At 42.8% G+C, this 13,111-nt stretch overlaps 1 protein-coding gene and 1 non-coding gene across 2 annotated transcripts in view; one reads left to right on the top strand and one right to left on the bottom strand.

Annotated features, from left to right (window-relative positions):
- AKAP12 (A-kinase anchoring protein 12) overlaps positions 1-13,111 on the top strand; it is a 123,167-nt gene that overhangs the window by 41,327 nt on the left and 68,729 nt on the right.
- LOC115897117 lies at positions 1,364-1,465 on the bottom strand. The gene has a single exon (XR_004057060.1). It is a non-coding gene; the product is annotated as a U6 spliceosomal RNA (small nuclear RNA).

The following is a 13,111-nucleotide window of genomic DNA, read 5'->3' as shown; positions in this document are numbered from 1 at the left end:
ACACCCAGAACCTGAGTCGGACTTACTTAGGAAGACATTCACTGTTGTTTCAGTGTTTTAAAAGATTGTATTCCCTGGTCTCATCAAAATGTTATTTTATTTTTTAAGAAAGTAGGGATAGAGAAGGAATTTCTCTGGCATGGTTTCAAATCCTAACAGGTCTGTGATGCTCGGCAAGTAACATTTTTTCAGGACTTGGTTCTCGTCAGTGTCATGGAAGGGACTGTTTTAGGTGATCTTGAAGAACAGCTCTTAGGTTTTAAATTTTTGTGTGTGTGTGATTAACTTAAGAATGGTGAGTTTATTTATATGTAACTCTCCTTGACCGAGGAAAAAATGTACAGCAGTTTTTAATATGTATGCAAGAAGAAACGAGAAATATATGATAAAGGATAAAGGTAGGAAAAATCTGACCACGGAGAAGGCATTCTATTTAAACATTTTTAAAATTTATTTACTCTCTCTTTCCTTTAAAACTGACCCTTAACACTGCTTAATGAGGCATTTAAATAATAGAAACGGGATGGAGACAATAAGCAAGCGAAAGCCGGTGAGGTGGCATGCCTATAGTCCTAGCTACTGACGGGAGACTGAAGTGGGAGGATTGCTTGAGCCCGGAAGGTCGAGGCTGCAGTGAGCTAATGATTGCACCACTACACTCCATCCTGGGTGATGGAGTGAGACCTGGTCTCTTTAACAAAGTAAATAAATAAGCAAGTGAAATCACACTTGAAAAAATTTTTTAAAAATATATTTTTTAAAGCATAACAGTGGTATAGTGTCATTGTGCAAATGCCACTATACAAGAAAAAAAGTTCCTTCATTCCCTCTTATTTGTCTTCTGAGATTTTTCTTACATACATACACAAACATATCCTTTCTGTTGGTTTTTTAAAAAAATATGCATATAGATAATACGGTTACGTAACTTGCCTTTTTCACTCAATAGGAAATCATAAGCACCTTTTGGTTCAATGTACACAGACCTGGCTCACTGCTTACTGGCTACATGTTCAGTGACATGGATATACTCTAATTTACTTAACCAGTCTCTTTACTGATTGACATTTAAATTGATTCTCATGGTCTCCTATTACAAGTAATGCTGACATTGAACATCCTTTCATATACAGTATAACTTTCATATATAAAATGAAAATTATGTATAATATACATATTCATTTATGCTTGTGCAAATCTTTCTGCGGGCATGATTCCTGGATGAAAGGGAATGCCCTACCCTTCCACCCTTTTCTATATGATACATTTCTGACACATTTACTTGTTAACCAAGGAGTGACTTAAGTTTCAAAATATGCTTAATGCATTCAGCTTTCAATAGCTCACGGCACACACTGTATATAAAAATATGGAACGCTTTACAAATTTGGGTCTCATCTTTGCATAGGGGCCATGCTAATCTCTGTGTCGTTTCAATTTTAGTCTCTGTGCCGCCAAACCAAACAAACGCTCTTTTCTTTCTTTCTTTCTTTCTTTCTTTCTTTTTTAAAGAAAGGATCTTCTTCCTCTTATTGCCCAGGCTGGAGGGACACAATCACACCTCACTGTAACCTTGAAGTCCTGGACTCAAGAGACCCTCCCACTTCAGCGCCCCCCGAGTAGCTAGGACTAGAGTTGTGGGCCACCGTGCCCAGCTCTTTTCAAAAATATTGTAGTATTAGATACTTTACAGAATACTCACAATGCCCCATTTTGGCAATCATATTTCACAAACCTTTGGCTTTTGACTGAGTTGCAGTTAGCTTAAAACACTCACATTTTGCTTTCACTTAGAGAATTACCATTCCTTCTGTGTAATTCTAAAGATATATTACATTTAACAAGGCCATGTTTTAAATTTGCCAGTGAACACATTGGCAGCTTCTTTCCATTCTGCAGGAAGTGGCTTTGTTCTGTGCTTTCCTCCTGTTATTTCCTTAGGGTAAATATCTAGGCTTCATGCAAAGTAGAAGGGGTATGTGTGTGGTGGTCAGGATGTGGATTTGAATCCCCAGCTCAGCCACTTACATTAGATAAGTCACTTAACTTGTGAGCCTCCCTCTGCAAACTGGATGAAGGTTGCTAAAGAACGTGTTTTTACAAGTTGTGCTAATTTCGATGCTATCTTGAACAAATGAGTGTTCAGATTTGGCCACGTCCGTGATATTGGTAGTGTTACTTTGACAGGTGAAGGATGGTATTTTAAATTTGCTTTGACTTTTGCATTTCTGTAATTTCTGGGAAGAGGTAACCATAATTCTGTAAGTCTATGTATTGGTTCGCTAATTTAATTTCAGGTTACGAGTAGATTTATTGCCCACTTTATCTTTTGGGGTCTTCTTATATGCTTCAGATCTCATGGTTGATACTTTCACATTTGCAAGAAGTTCTCCTGCACTTAGGGAACAGCCCCCAAATCCTAACTCAACCCATTGTATCTTGATGATGCTATATAGAATTTTAAGTCTTAGAATTGGGGCATTGTATGTGAGGTTAGGACCCAATTTCCTGTGGCTTCATTCTTTTCTCCACACACGTTTTATTTATTTGTTTGTTTGTTTGTTTGTTTAATGAGACAAGGTCTTACTCTTTTGCCCAGACTGGAGTGCAGTGGTGCTCACTGCAGCCTTGACTTCCTGGACTCAGGTGATCTTCCTGCCTCAGCCTTCTGAGTAGCTAGGAATACAGACCTACACCATACCCTCCCTTCCCCAACACCCAGCTAATTTTAAATTTTGTTGTAGGGATGAGGTCTCCCTGTGTTGCCCAAGCTGATCAAACACCTGGCCTCAAGAGATCCTCCCACCTTGGCCTCCCAAAGCACTGAGATTATAGGTATGATCCACCAAGCTCAGTCTGGCACGACCTCCCATGCCAGAACGTGTGATGCAGGAGCGGGCTGTCCTCTTTCCCTCCTGTTCCTGCTCTCAGCTACCCGTACATCTATTTTTATTTTTTCTGAAATGGAGTCTTGCTCTGTCGCCCAGGCTGGAATGCAGTGGTGCAATCTCAGCTCACTGCAACCTCCACCTCCTGAGTTCAAGTGATTCTTCTGCTTCAGCCTCCTGAGTAGCTGGGACTACAGGCACATGCCACCATGCCCGACTAATTTTTGTATTTTTAGTAGAGACAGGGTTTTGCCATGTTGACCAGGCTGGTCTTGATTTCCTGACCTCAGGTGATCCACCCACCTTGGCCTCCCAAAGGGCTGGGATTACAGGTGTGAGCCACAGTGCCCAGCCTGCCCGTACATCTTAAGGGAACTCCAGCTCACGCATGGGGATTTTCCAGCCTACATGTCCAGCCTTCACCAAAACAAATGCCCTGTAGCCCTTTGGTCTAGAGGTGCCCAGGGAAGAGACTTGCATAGGTTCTGAGAATTCCAAATCTTGGACCCCCAGGACAGGTGGGATGTTAATTTCAGGAAGATTTGCCCGTTTGGTTGCTGCAGGGGAAGGATGTAGCCAGAGGAGGGCCAGAATGGGTCTCCCCGAAGTGAGGGGCTCTGCCTGGGTCTGTTGGTGTTACCGCTAACAGGGATTCTTCGAAGCAGTTGCTTATTCACTGATTTCTCTTGTCTATTGATTGAATAATGTTTTCCCTGCTGTCTACCTATCAGGTTATTAATTCCTGATCACTGTCAAGGTTCGGGCCGGTCAAACTTGAAATCATTAATTACATAAGGTGTATTATGTGTAAAGTGCTAGATTTGTAAGAAAGTTGCTATCTTCATCTTCATTTAGTTTTTATCTTGGCTTAGATCTTGCTAATTTTCCACAGTATAGCCTGCACTCATGTTATGAAAAAATTTAGATGACTGTTGAAAAACATTCAGGATTTCTTTCTTACTTCTCAGCCCAGGACTGAGCCTTTATGAAAGAGGGCAGCAGGAGATTTTAGAAAAGTGGAGACCCTTGTATAAGGAGGCTGGGCTCCATTTAATGACGGTGAGGAGGCACACTTTAGGAACTAAAGGAGACCAGCGTGACAGATTGAGCGTTAAGGCAGAACTAAACAAGAGGCACTCAAAGGCAGGGAGATCAGCTCTTAGGATATTGCATTAAATCAACCATGAAATGCTAAAGCTTGAACTAGGGCAGAAATCAAGCAATGGATACAGACACCATTGAACACAAAAGAAATGATAGGATTTGAGGGAGCATGAGGATGACCAAAATGCAGAAAATCCCAAGATGATCTCCAGGTATCTAGGCTTTTCCAACTAGGATGCTAATTTTTTGCCTGAAAAAGAGTATTATCAAGCAAAGACATGGCCTCACTGTTGACCCAGAAAATGGAGGGACAGGGTAACAAAAGCAGTGATCCGTTTTCCATAATATTAATGGTTGACACTGACTGGGTGCTTACTGTGTCAGGTGCTGTCCTACGCACTTTGTACACTTGTGATAGACACTTGTAAATCCCCATCGTACCAAAGAGGAAGCAAGCCCCTAGAGGTGAAGGAACCTTACAGGTAGGGCCTCTTCTCAAGGCGAGGCATTCTGATCAGAGAATGCCTAAGAGAGGGAGAGACAGAGACAGAATTCAGTATAAAGACAGAAAGCCCACTGTTAAAAGCAATGTCAGGTGTTTTTCTGAGAGCTCAGAAGCTGTCACTGACATAACCAAGTTTCAAATCCAGGAGTCATTCTTTTTCCATTGGCAAGTCCCATTGGCCTCATCTCCAAAGACATTTCACATCGACCCATTCTGTCCACAGGGCCTTCCCTGGCTTCATCTCTCCCCTGCATGGACACAGCAGCAGCCTTCCTGCCTCCAGCTCGGTCTCCTTCAGCTCCTTCTCTCTGCAGATGGGTGGTTTGGGGATTTTTAGGGTTTGTCTGTGGTCAATTTATATCTGATAAAGCGAGCAAGTCTTAAGCGTATACCTTGGTGAGTTCTTACAAGGTGAATGCACGAGTAACCCTCTCCCAGGTCAGGTTGGAGAACCTCACCAGCGCCACAGAAGCCTCCCTTGCATCTCCTTCTGGTTATTGCTCCCCAAGAGGTAATTACATTCTGACTTCTGTCCGCACAGTATCAGCGTTGTACATCATTCACCACGTATGCAGTGATCTTTGAAACCTGCACGTTGAGACGTGCCGTTACCAGATCTCTCGGCATCACTCCCACATTGCACTCCTTGCCATTGCCTGACATGAGTTAAATAAGAACACATGGCTGGGTGCGGTGGCTCACACCTGTAATCCTGGCACTTTGGGAAGCTGAGGTGGGAGGATTGCTTGAGCCCAGGAGTTTGAGACCAGCCTGGGCAACATGGTGAAACCCTGTTTCTACAAAAAATACAAAAAAATTAATGGGGTGTGGCAGTATGCACCTGTAGTTCCAGCTACTTGGGGGGCTGAGGCTGGAGGATTGCTTGAGCCTGAGAGGTCAAAGCTGCAGTGAGCCACAACTGAGCTACTGCACTCCAGTCTGGGCAACAGAGCAAGACCCTGTCTCAAACAAAACCAAAAACAAAAATAAAGAATGGACACATGTCGGTGTCTTATTTCTCTCTTCCCTGCCATTGGTACTTTTTGCCTATCCAGACCCAGCTCAAAACTCAACTTTTTGTTGTACACTTTCTCTTATCGACAGAACTGAAGGGGACCCCTCCCTGTTAGTACTATGTGTCTTAGTACTCTGTCTTCGATGTGTGACACTTCCTTTTGACTTGACACATCCAGATGACATAGGAACCCATCTCAGGGATTAATCAAATGTTGAATAATGCATGGGGACCCAGGGTGGAACCGAGGCTTTTCCAAAACGATGAATGTTCAGAGGCTTTGGAGAGTGAACTTGCAGGTCAACAAAGAGGATGAAATGCAAGACGCACTATGAGCATGTGGTGGTCTGGACTGCAAGATTCAGGCACTTTATTTTAGGCGTAATGTGAAGAACATGATTTATGAATGACAGAGTGGGGAGTGTATTGAGACCACGTAAGACTAATGCTCCGTTGTAGAAACTTACATATCAAAGCAAATATATTGTCCCCTCAGTCCCCAGAAGCAATAACTGGAAACAGTTTTAGAGGACATAACCTAATTGATATAAAAACTTTTCACTCTCAGAACTATTTTTCCCATTGTCGTCGGAATGGATACCAAATAATGTTTTCGTGTCTTGGCAGTGATTCACATTATTGAGTTTGCTATTGGACTATTTTTTCCTTGCTAGGAAGTACACATCAGAGAGCTGCATTTCACTGTGTGTGTGTGTGTGTGTGTGTGTGTGTGTGTGTGTGTGTTTCAATCTACTGATTACCAAAGAGCCTATAATTCTCAATGGAGAGTTTATGGAAAAGATGAAAAAAGGATTTTTTTTAAGAACGATAACCAGAAAGTTTGAGACAAATGAGTGTTATAGCAAAGTTCTTTTTAGCAGTAACTTCTCTGGTTGTAATGTCTTAGGTTAAAAAAAAAATCAATTTCATGCAAAAAAGGGGGGAAGATGATGTAAACAAAAACAAAAAAATTTTGAAGTATTAGAGTCTATCATTTAGGTGAGTTGTAGAGGGGAAAAGAAGTCATTTGTACAGGTTGATGAAGAAATAAGTATATTTTCCAGTTTCTAAGATAATCTGTATATGCTCTGAATGTAAAGCACATCATTTCCTGTAAGTCAGTATTGGGTTCAAAAAGTGCAAAGGCTTTATTGATCATCTGCATTTATCACATGATTATCTTCTGGAGCTGATAATTTTTTTTTTTTTTTTTTTTTTTTTTGAGACAGAGTTTTGCTCTTATCACCCAGGCTGGAGTGCAATGACGCAATCTCGGCTTTCTGCAACCTCCGCCGCCTGAGTTCAAGCGATTCTCCTGCCTCAGCCTCCCGAGTAGCTGAGATTACAGGGGCACTACCACGCCCGGGTAATTTTTTTGTATTTTTAGTAGAGATGAGGTTTCACCACGTTGGCCAGGCTGGTCTCGAACTCCTGGCCTCAGGTGATCCACCCCCTTTGGCCTCCCAAAGTGCTGGGATTACAGCCATGAGCCACCGCACTGGGCTCTGGAGGTGATAATTTTTTTAAAAGATTAAGGCAACAGCAATTTTGAAAGTGAGTCATTGTCATTGATAGTACACATGTTTAGGGAAAGCCCTTTTTCCTGCAGAAGCAAACTTGCTTAGGAATAGCATCAGGCTGAAAGCGTTTTGTTTGCGTTTCAAATAAAGCTGGCGGGAAGACTGGCACCTGTCTGCTCCATCTCTGTGCTCTTACTATACAAATATGTTCTACTTTGCTTGCTGTCAAGGTTCAAGATCAGTAACAGCAGGGAGGGGGCATTTCCCAGAAGCCCACACGACCTCATGAGGAAGCGCACCCCTCGCTGGATGGGGCGTTGGCTTGCATTCTTAGGAAACAGAAAACAAAACAAAGAAACTCTCCCTTTCTAGTCCCGCAGATGTGAGTACTGGAGACTGTTTCACTAGCAGTTATAGTCTATACTTCTTGAAATCACTTAGTTTGCTTGCAGATCTTGAACCAAGTGGTTAAGGAACGAATTCTTTCCATTAAGGTGTCCATTATCCATTATTATTTATTTAAGCACGTGTGGACTAAACAAGCCACTTTGTACTCTGTCTCTCCAGGTGTCAAAGCAGCATAACTTGCCCCTCTTGACTGAGTCCCAAATGTGATCTGAGTCAGAGAAGGTTAGAGCTCAGAGCTCGAGAGAGTTCAAGTATTTTACAAAACAAAACAATCAGGTGAGAACCAAAGCTACTGCTGTTGACTTGCCCAAGGTCCCACAGTTGTTGGGTGGCAGCAATGGGAGTAAGTATATTTTCTTTTTTTATTTTGATTTCATTTTTTTTTTTTTGAGATGGAGTGTTGCTCTGTTTCCCAGGCTGGAGTACAGTGGCACAATCACGGCTCACTGCAGCCTCAACCTCCTTGGGCTCAGGTGATCTTCCCACCTCAGCCTCCTGAGTAGCTGGGACCACAGACACGAGTCAGCATGCCCAGCCAATTTTTTCATTTTTTGTAGAGATGGGATTTCACCACGTTGCTCAGGCTAGTCTCTAACTCCTGGACTCAAGTGATCTGCCCGCCTTGGAAAGTGCTAGGATTACAGGCATGAGCCATCAGGCCCGGCCATGTTTACTTATTAATATTTTAAAGAATTATAAGGAACGTTTTTACACTGTTGGTGGGAGTGTAAATTAGTTCAACCATTGTGGAAGACAGTGTGGCGATTCCTCAAGGATCTAGAACCAGAAATACCATTTGACCCAGCAATCCCATTACTGGGTATCTACCCAGAGGATTATAAATCATTCTACTATAAAGACACATGCACATGTATGTTTATTGCAGCACTATTCACAATAGCAAAGACTTGGAACCAACCCACATGCCCATCAATGATAGACTGGTCTATCATGATAGTCCTGGTCTGTGTTCCACTGTATTACTGATGAAGCTAAAAATTAAAGGATTAATGGCATCGCTAGATGCGCTCTGTAACAGCTGGCAGCTCTAAAAGCTATTTTGACAGCTATAACTTGTGATTTATAAATGAGGTTAATGGATTCCTGTTAGAATGGAAAACGCACTTGTGTAAGATCACTTATTCAAGCCATAGTCAGTACATGCTGCAAGTGCTTTCTCCTGAGGCTTGTATTTTTTTTCTGGAGGATTTTTGTTTTTAGTAGACATTGCAGGACATAGGTTTTTCTTTTCATTTTAAAATTTGCAACAAATCCCAAATCACCAGAATTGCTGAAAACATGCTGTGAGAGATGAATGTCAAGTTCACAGTCACTGCCCTTCTCCAACAGAACCAACACTAGCCAGCCCTTGAGTGCAGATGGGGAGATTCAAACTGATATTCTCCACCCCTAATGTTGAGAGAGGTGGTTATGCAGCTTCAAGGTCCTCTGCAAATTCACCATACTTGGCTAGACGGTGAATGTATTTTTAATTAGGCACTGATTTTGAGAGCATTGGGTTATGTAGTAGTGAATATTTTAACCAGCCTGCATGTCTCAGAAGGAGAAGTATGAGAAAATAGATTTGGTAGCAAACACCAACCAGCCAAACAAAAAAGCAAAAAGCCAAAAATCCATCTTGTGGTTGATGCGGTTTCCATAGGGCTTTGCCTCTCATATGTAGTCACTTCTTAAGAAACGCTCTCCCTTTTTTTCTCAGTAGAGCAAGGTCTTGATAAGAAGATTGCAAGGTATGCAACATAACTGTTCTATAGAGTAACTTTGTGAAACCAGGAAATAAGAAAGAAAAGAAACTAGAGCTATTATTTGTCTTTCTTAGAATGTCTTGATCAATACATTCTATGCTGGCCCGTAAGAGAAAGGAAGCACAGGGCTTTTGAATAGAGACCCTGTCACCAGCTTAACTTTGTCAAGGGAGGGTGGTGGGCTTTCGCAGATGTCACTTTCCCTTGTGAGGTTTTAGCTTGGCTCTTAGCTCATTCAAAGCAAAGGCTGAGAGATGTTTAACTTGCAGATCCTTCCGTTATGGAACTTGGATTGTAATTCTTTCCTCCTTGGGTAACATGATGACTAGCATGGTTATGGCTGGCGTTTTGCTTTTGTTTTGTTTTGATACACTTTCGTGTTTAGAAGGTCAAACATCCGATGGGAAGAGGCATCTGAACAAGATGGTTTGGAAGCGTCCTTTTGAGACTGGAGAATTGTGTGGACGAACACAAATGTGTTCTTAGAATAGTCATCATTTCTTTATGGGAAACATTATTCTGGCACCTGTTAATGCTTATAGGGACCAGTATTGTTGAGTTCCTTCTCCAGTGAATTCAGGTAGCTTGATCAGGGGCCATTTTGGAGGATAGGAAGACTGGGCAGTGTCTGGAAAGGCCAACATCTTCGCTGCACACCCTACAGGGAGGGTGGGTGGAAGGCTCCACAGGGGCATTAGTTGGACATCATGACGAGCCCAGGCCCAGGTGACTGAGCCAGACAGAACGGAGAAGAACCACTCACTGTCATCTCATTCTCCTAGCACATCCCTCACCCAACTACAATCTTTCTCCACTTAGACATCCATGCCATTGGTTGTTCCCCAAAAAATCTGAAGCCAAGGAGATTGACCCCTGGCAGCAAGGCCCTGGAGTTCAGTTAGGACTCGTCGAAGACCTTTCACCTCTCACAGGTCAGCTTCCTCTCCCATCCCCTCACTGATGGTTCCCAGCCTTCACCAGATTCTTTATTTTATTTTATTTTATTTAATTTTTGAGATGCAGTTTCACTCGTATTGCCCAGGCTGGAGTGCAATGGCGTGGTCTCGGCTTACTGCAACCTCTGCCTCCCAGGTTTAAGCGATTCTCCTGCCTCAACCTCCCGAGTAGCTGGGATTACAGGAATGCACCACCACTCCCAGCTAATTTTGTATTTTTAATAGAGATGGGGTTTCTCCATGTTGGTCAGGCTGGTCTCCAACTCCCAACCTCAGGTGATCCACCCATCTCGGCCTCCAAAGTGCTGGGATTACAGGTGTGAGCCACCTCGCCCAGCCCTGATTCTTGTTTTTAACCTCTTGCCCTCTCCCCTACCAAATCCCCTCCTCTTCCTCAGAAGTTAGTCCTTCTGGCTTCTCCCTGTAACCATAACTGCATAGAAACTCCCCCTCTCTGCACGTAAACGGAGCTGCTTTCTGATTTGCTTTCCTTTTGAGAGCTGGTCTCCAGTTGCTGCAGATCGCCTCATCCAATGTCCCCTTCACCACCTGTCAGGTTCCCTTGGTCAGTATCATGCCTTTGAGACAGCGGCTGCCCATTGGAATTACCTGGGAGAGCCTTAGAAACTACTAATACGTGGGTCCCTTTCCCAGAGATTCTGACTTAATTGGGTTAGGATATAACCACAACAACAGCCCCAAAAAAGTATTACCCCGCCTTCTATAGGCTCAGAGGATGAGAAATTTGCCCATATGTGTCATAGCTAATGAGTGGCTCAGCTGAGATTTCCTCTCATGGGTGGGCTTGCAAATCGTGCTCTGTCCTGGGCTGTGCTGGATCCGGAGAAGCCTGGTAGGATCATTACCAGCTAACAAGGGGTCTTGCCGTTGCCTGCCCCTTAGAAATCAGTGGGCCTAGGCGAAGTCCTTGTTTTCCTCAGAGCTGACTGATAAACACTGGCTGTGCTCAAGCATCGGCAGGGCTGGATTCGCGTCACTTACTTTGGTATGCAGGAGGCTGCTTGTATGCTGTGGCGCACGGAGCTAAGCACACACGTCAGAGAAACCCATTTCAATTTATCATTTTAATTTTGCTATTAAGCATCCACAGACCCTAAATGGATTCTCCACAATGGCATCTGCAAGTCCATTATCAGAGCTAAATGTTTAATGACTTTATTAAGTAACTGATGGATGCCACAGTGTATAGGAAACTTTCTTGAGTTTTTTTCACATATAAGGAGGCATTTCTCAAAGTCCCTTGGGATGGCTTAACATAGCTCACCCCCAGCCAGCTGACTTGTGGCCTCTTTCCCTTCTTTCCATGTGCAGTGCCTTCTATCTTGAATGCCGCGGCCAGCAGAGGTTCTGGCAGTGGAGCCCTCTGCCTAGCAGGCTTCAGAAAGGAGCCTGTGAGGCAGAGACATTTCCATTGAAAAGCAGTTTAGAATTCAGCCTCCATCTGCTAATTCCCATAGATGCTCTTTAGCAAACACAGGACAGTTGTTTGTGGAATCAAAATTTGCTGCTTTTTCATTCTGTGTCGTACATTTTGGTGATTGTGCTACAAATATTTGGAGTTGAACATAATGGGATAATAGCTGTTGATTCTTGGCTAAATCACATTATCTTAGGTCATCTTTGCAAATCAAGTGCATTCTACTGAAAAGGAGACAAGCAATTTTGCTTGTTCTTTTTCTCTTTCAGTCGAATGGAGCATGGATTTAGAATTGAAGTTGCAATGGGATGGGCAATACATTCTAACTGGGTTTTTAGTTAAAAATCAGCAATCAGTTTAAGCAATCTGTTTCAAAGGCAGTATAGCCACAAATTTGCAGACAGTGTGTAATACAGTTGTCCTTCAGTATCTTAGAGGAATTGGTTCCAGGACCCTCCCACGCATGTTGGTACCAAAATACAAGGATGCTCACAAGTCCCACAGTTTGCCCTCTGGACCCAGGGGTTCCCTATCCTCAGATTCAATCAACCAAGGATTGAAAAGATAGTATTTACAGGATGAGGAACTGCAGATATGGAAGGCTGACTGTATTTCACTTCGACAGGGGTCTCAATTATCCTCCTCATTGAGTGGTAATATGTTGCCTGTTTTGGCAAAGTTTGGAGTAAACTTCTGTCTCCACCTCCCGTATTGCAGCTGTCAGCATGGTGAAGAGCCTGTGAGATGCTTGCGCTGATGTGTGCTGCCTAGGGCTGCCTAACACAAACCAAACAAACATCCCTTCTCAGGATGGGAGAAGAGCTTTTTATGAGACTGTCTTGTGTCTTCCTGTTGCCCATCTCTGCCTTTTTCCCCATAAGCAGGTGACAGTTGTGCAGTGTTTAGGCACTACATATTTTTCATGTCTGATTGCCTCTGTCATGGAATTTCAGATACTCCTGTCTTAGGGACACACCTATGATTAGAAGAAGTAATATTAGCCTCTAAAATTTTTGAACTTTAAAATCGAGACTTTACTTGGGATAACACTGGTTTCCTCCTCTGTCAAAATTGTTTATCTCTTGGACTCAAAAACTATTTAGCCTTTCTGTGGTACACAGTGGATTTCAAAACATTTGGTATTATCAGATTTCTAAGCAAGGATGTGATGTAATTATTTTACTACCAAATGAGGATTCCTTTGAGAGAAGCAGCCACTTAACGTGAGAGTAATTACTTGAATATGAAGTGGTGTGTAGGAATTAAGTGAGAACTGAGATCTTGACTTCCACTTATGCTATAGATAAAACCTGAAATGAATTTGCTGGTGCAGGGTCCCAGAAAAAACTAGTCGTCAGAATTGCCAGAAATGTCAGAAATGTGTTTTGAAGTGATTTATTTTTATTATTCTAACTATTCACAATAACATTTTGCTTGTTTTGCAGTTAGAATCTGTGGAGGTCCAAGAAGTCAAGATGGTAATTAATTTGCCTGGGACAGCTGGTAGATGC

The sequence above is a fragment of the Rhinopithecus roxellana genome, chromosome 4 (assembly GCF_007565055.1).
Source record: "Rhinopithecus roxellana isolate Shanxi Qingling chromosome 4, ASM756505v1, whole genome shotgun sequence".
Classification (NCBI taxonomy): Eukaryota; Metazoa; Chordata; class Mammalia; order Primates; family Cercopithecidae; genus Rhinopithecus; species Rhinopithecus roxellana.
This window is presented reverse-complemented; position numbering and strand designations above follow the sequence as displayed.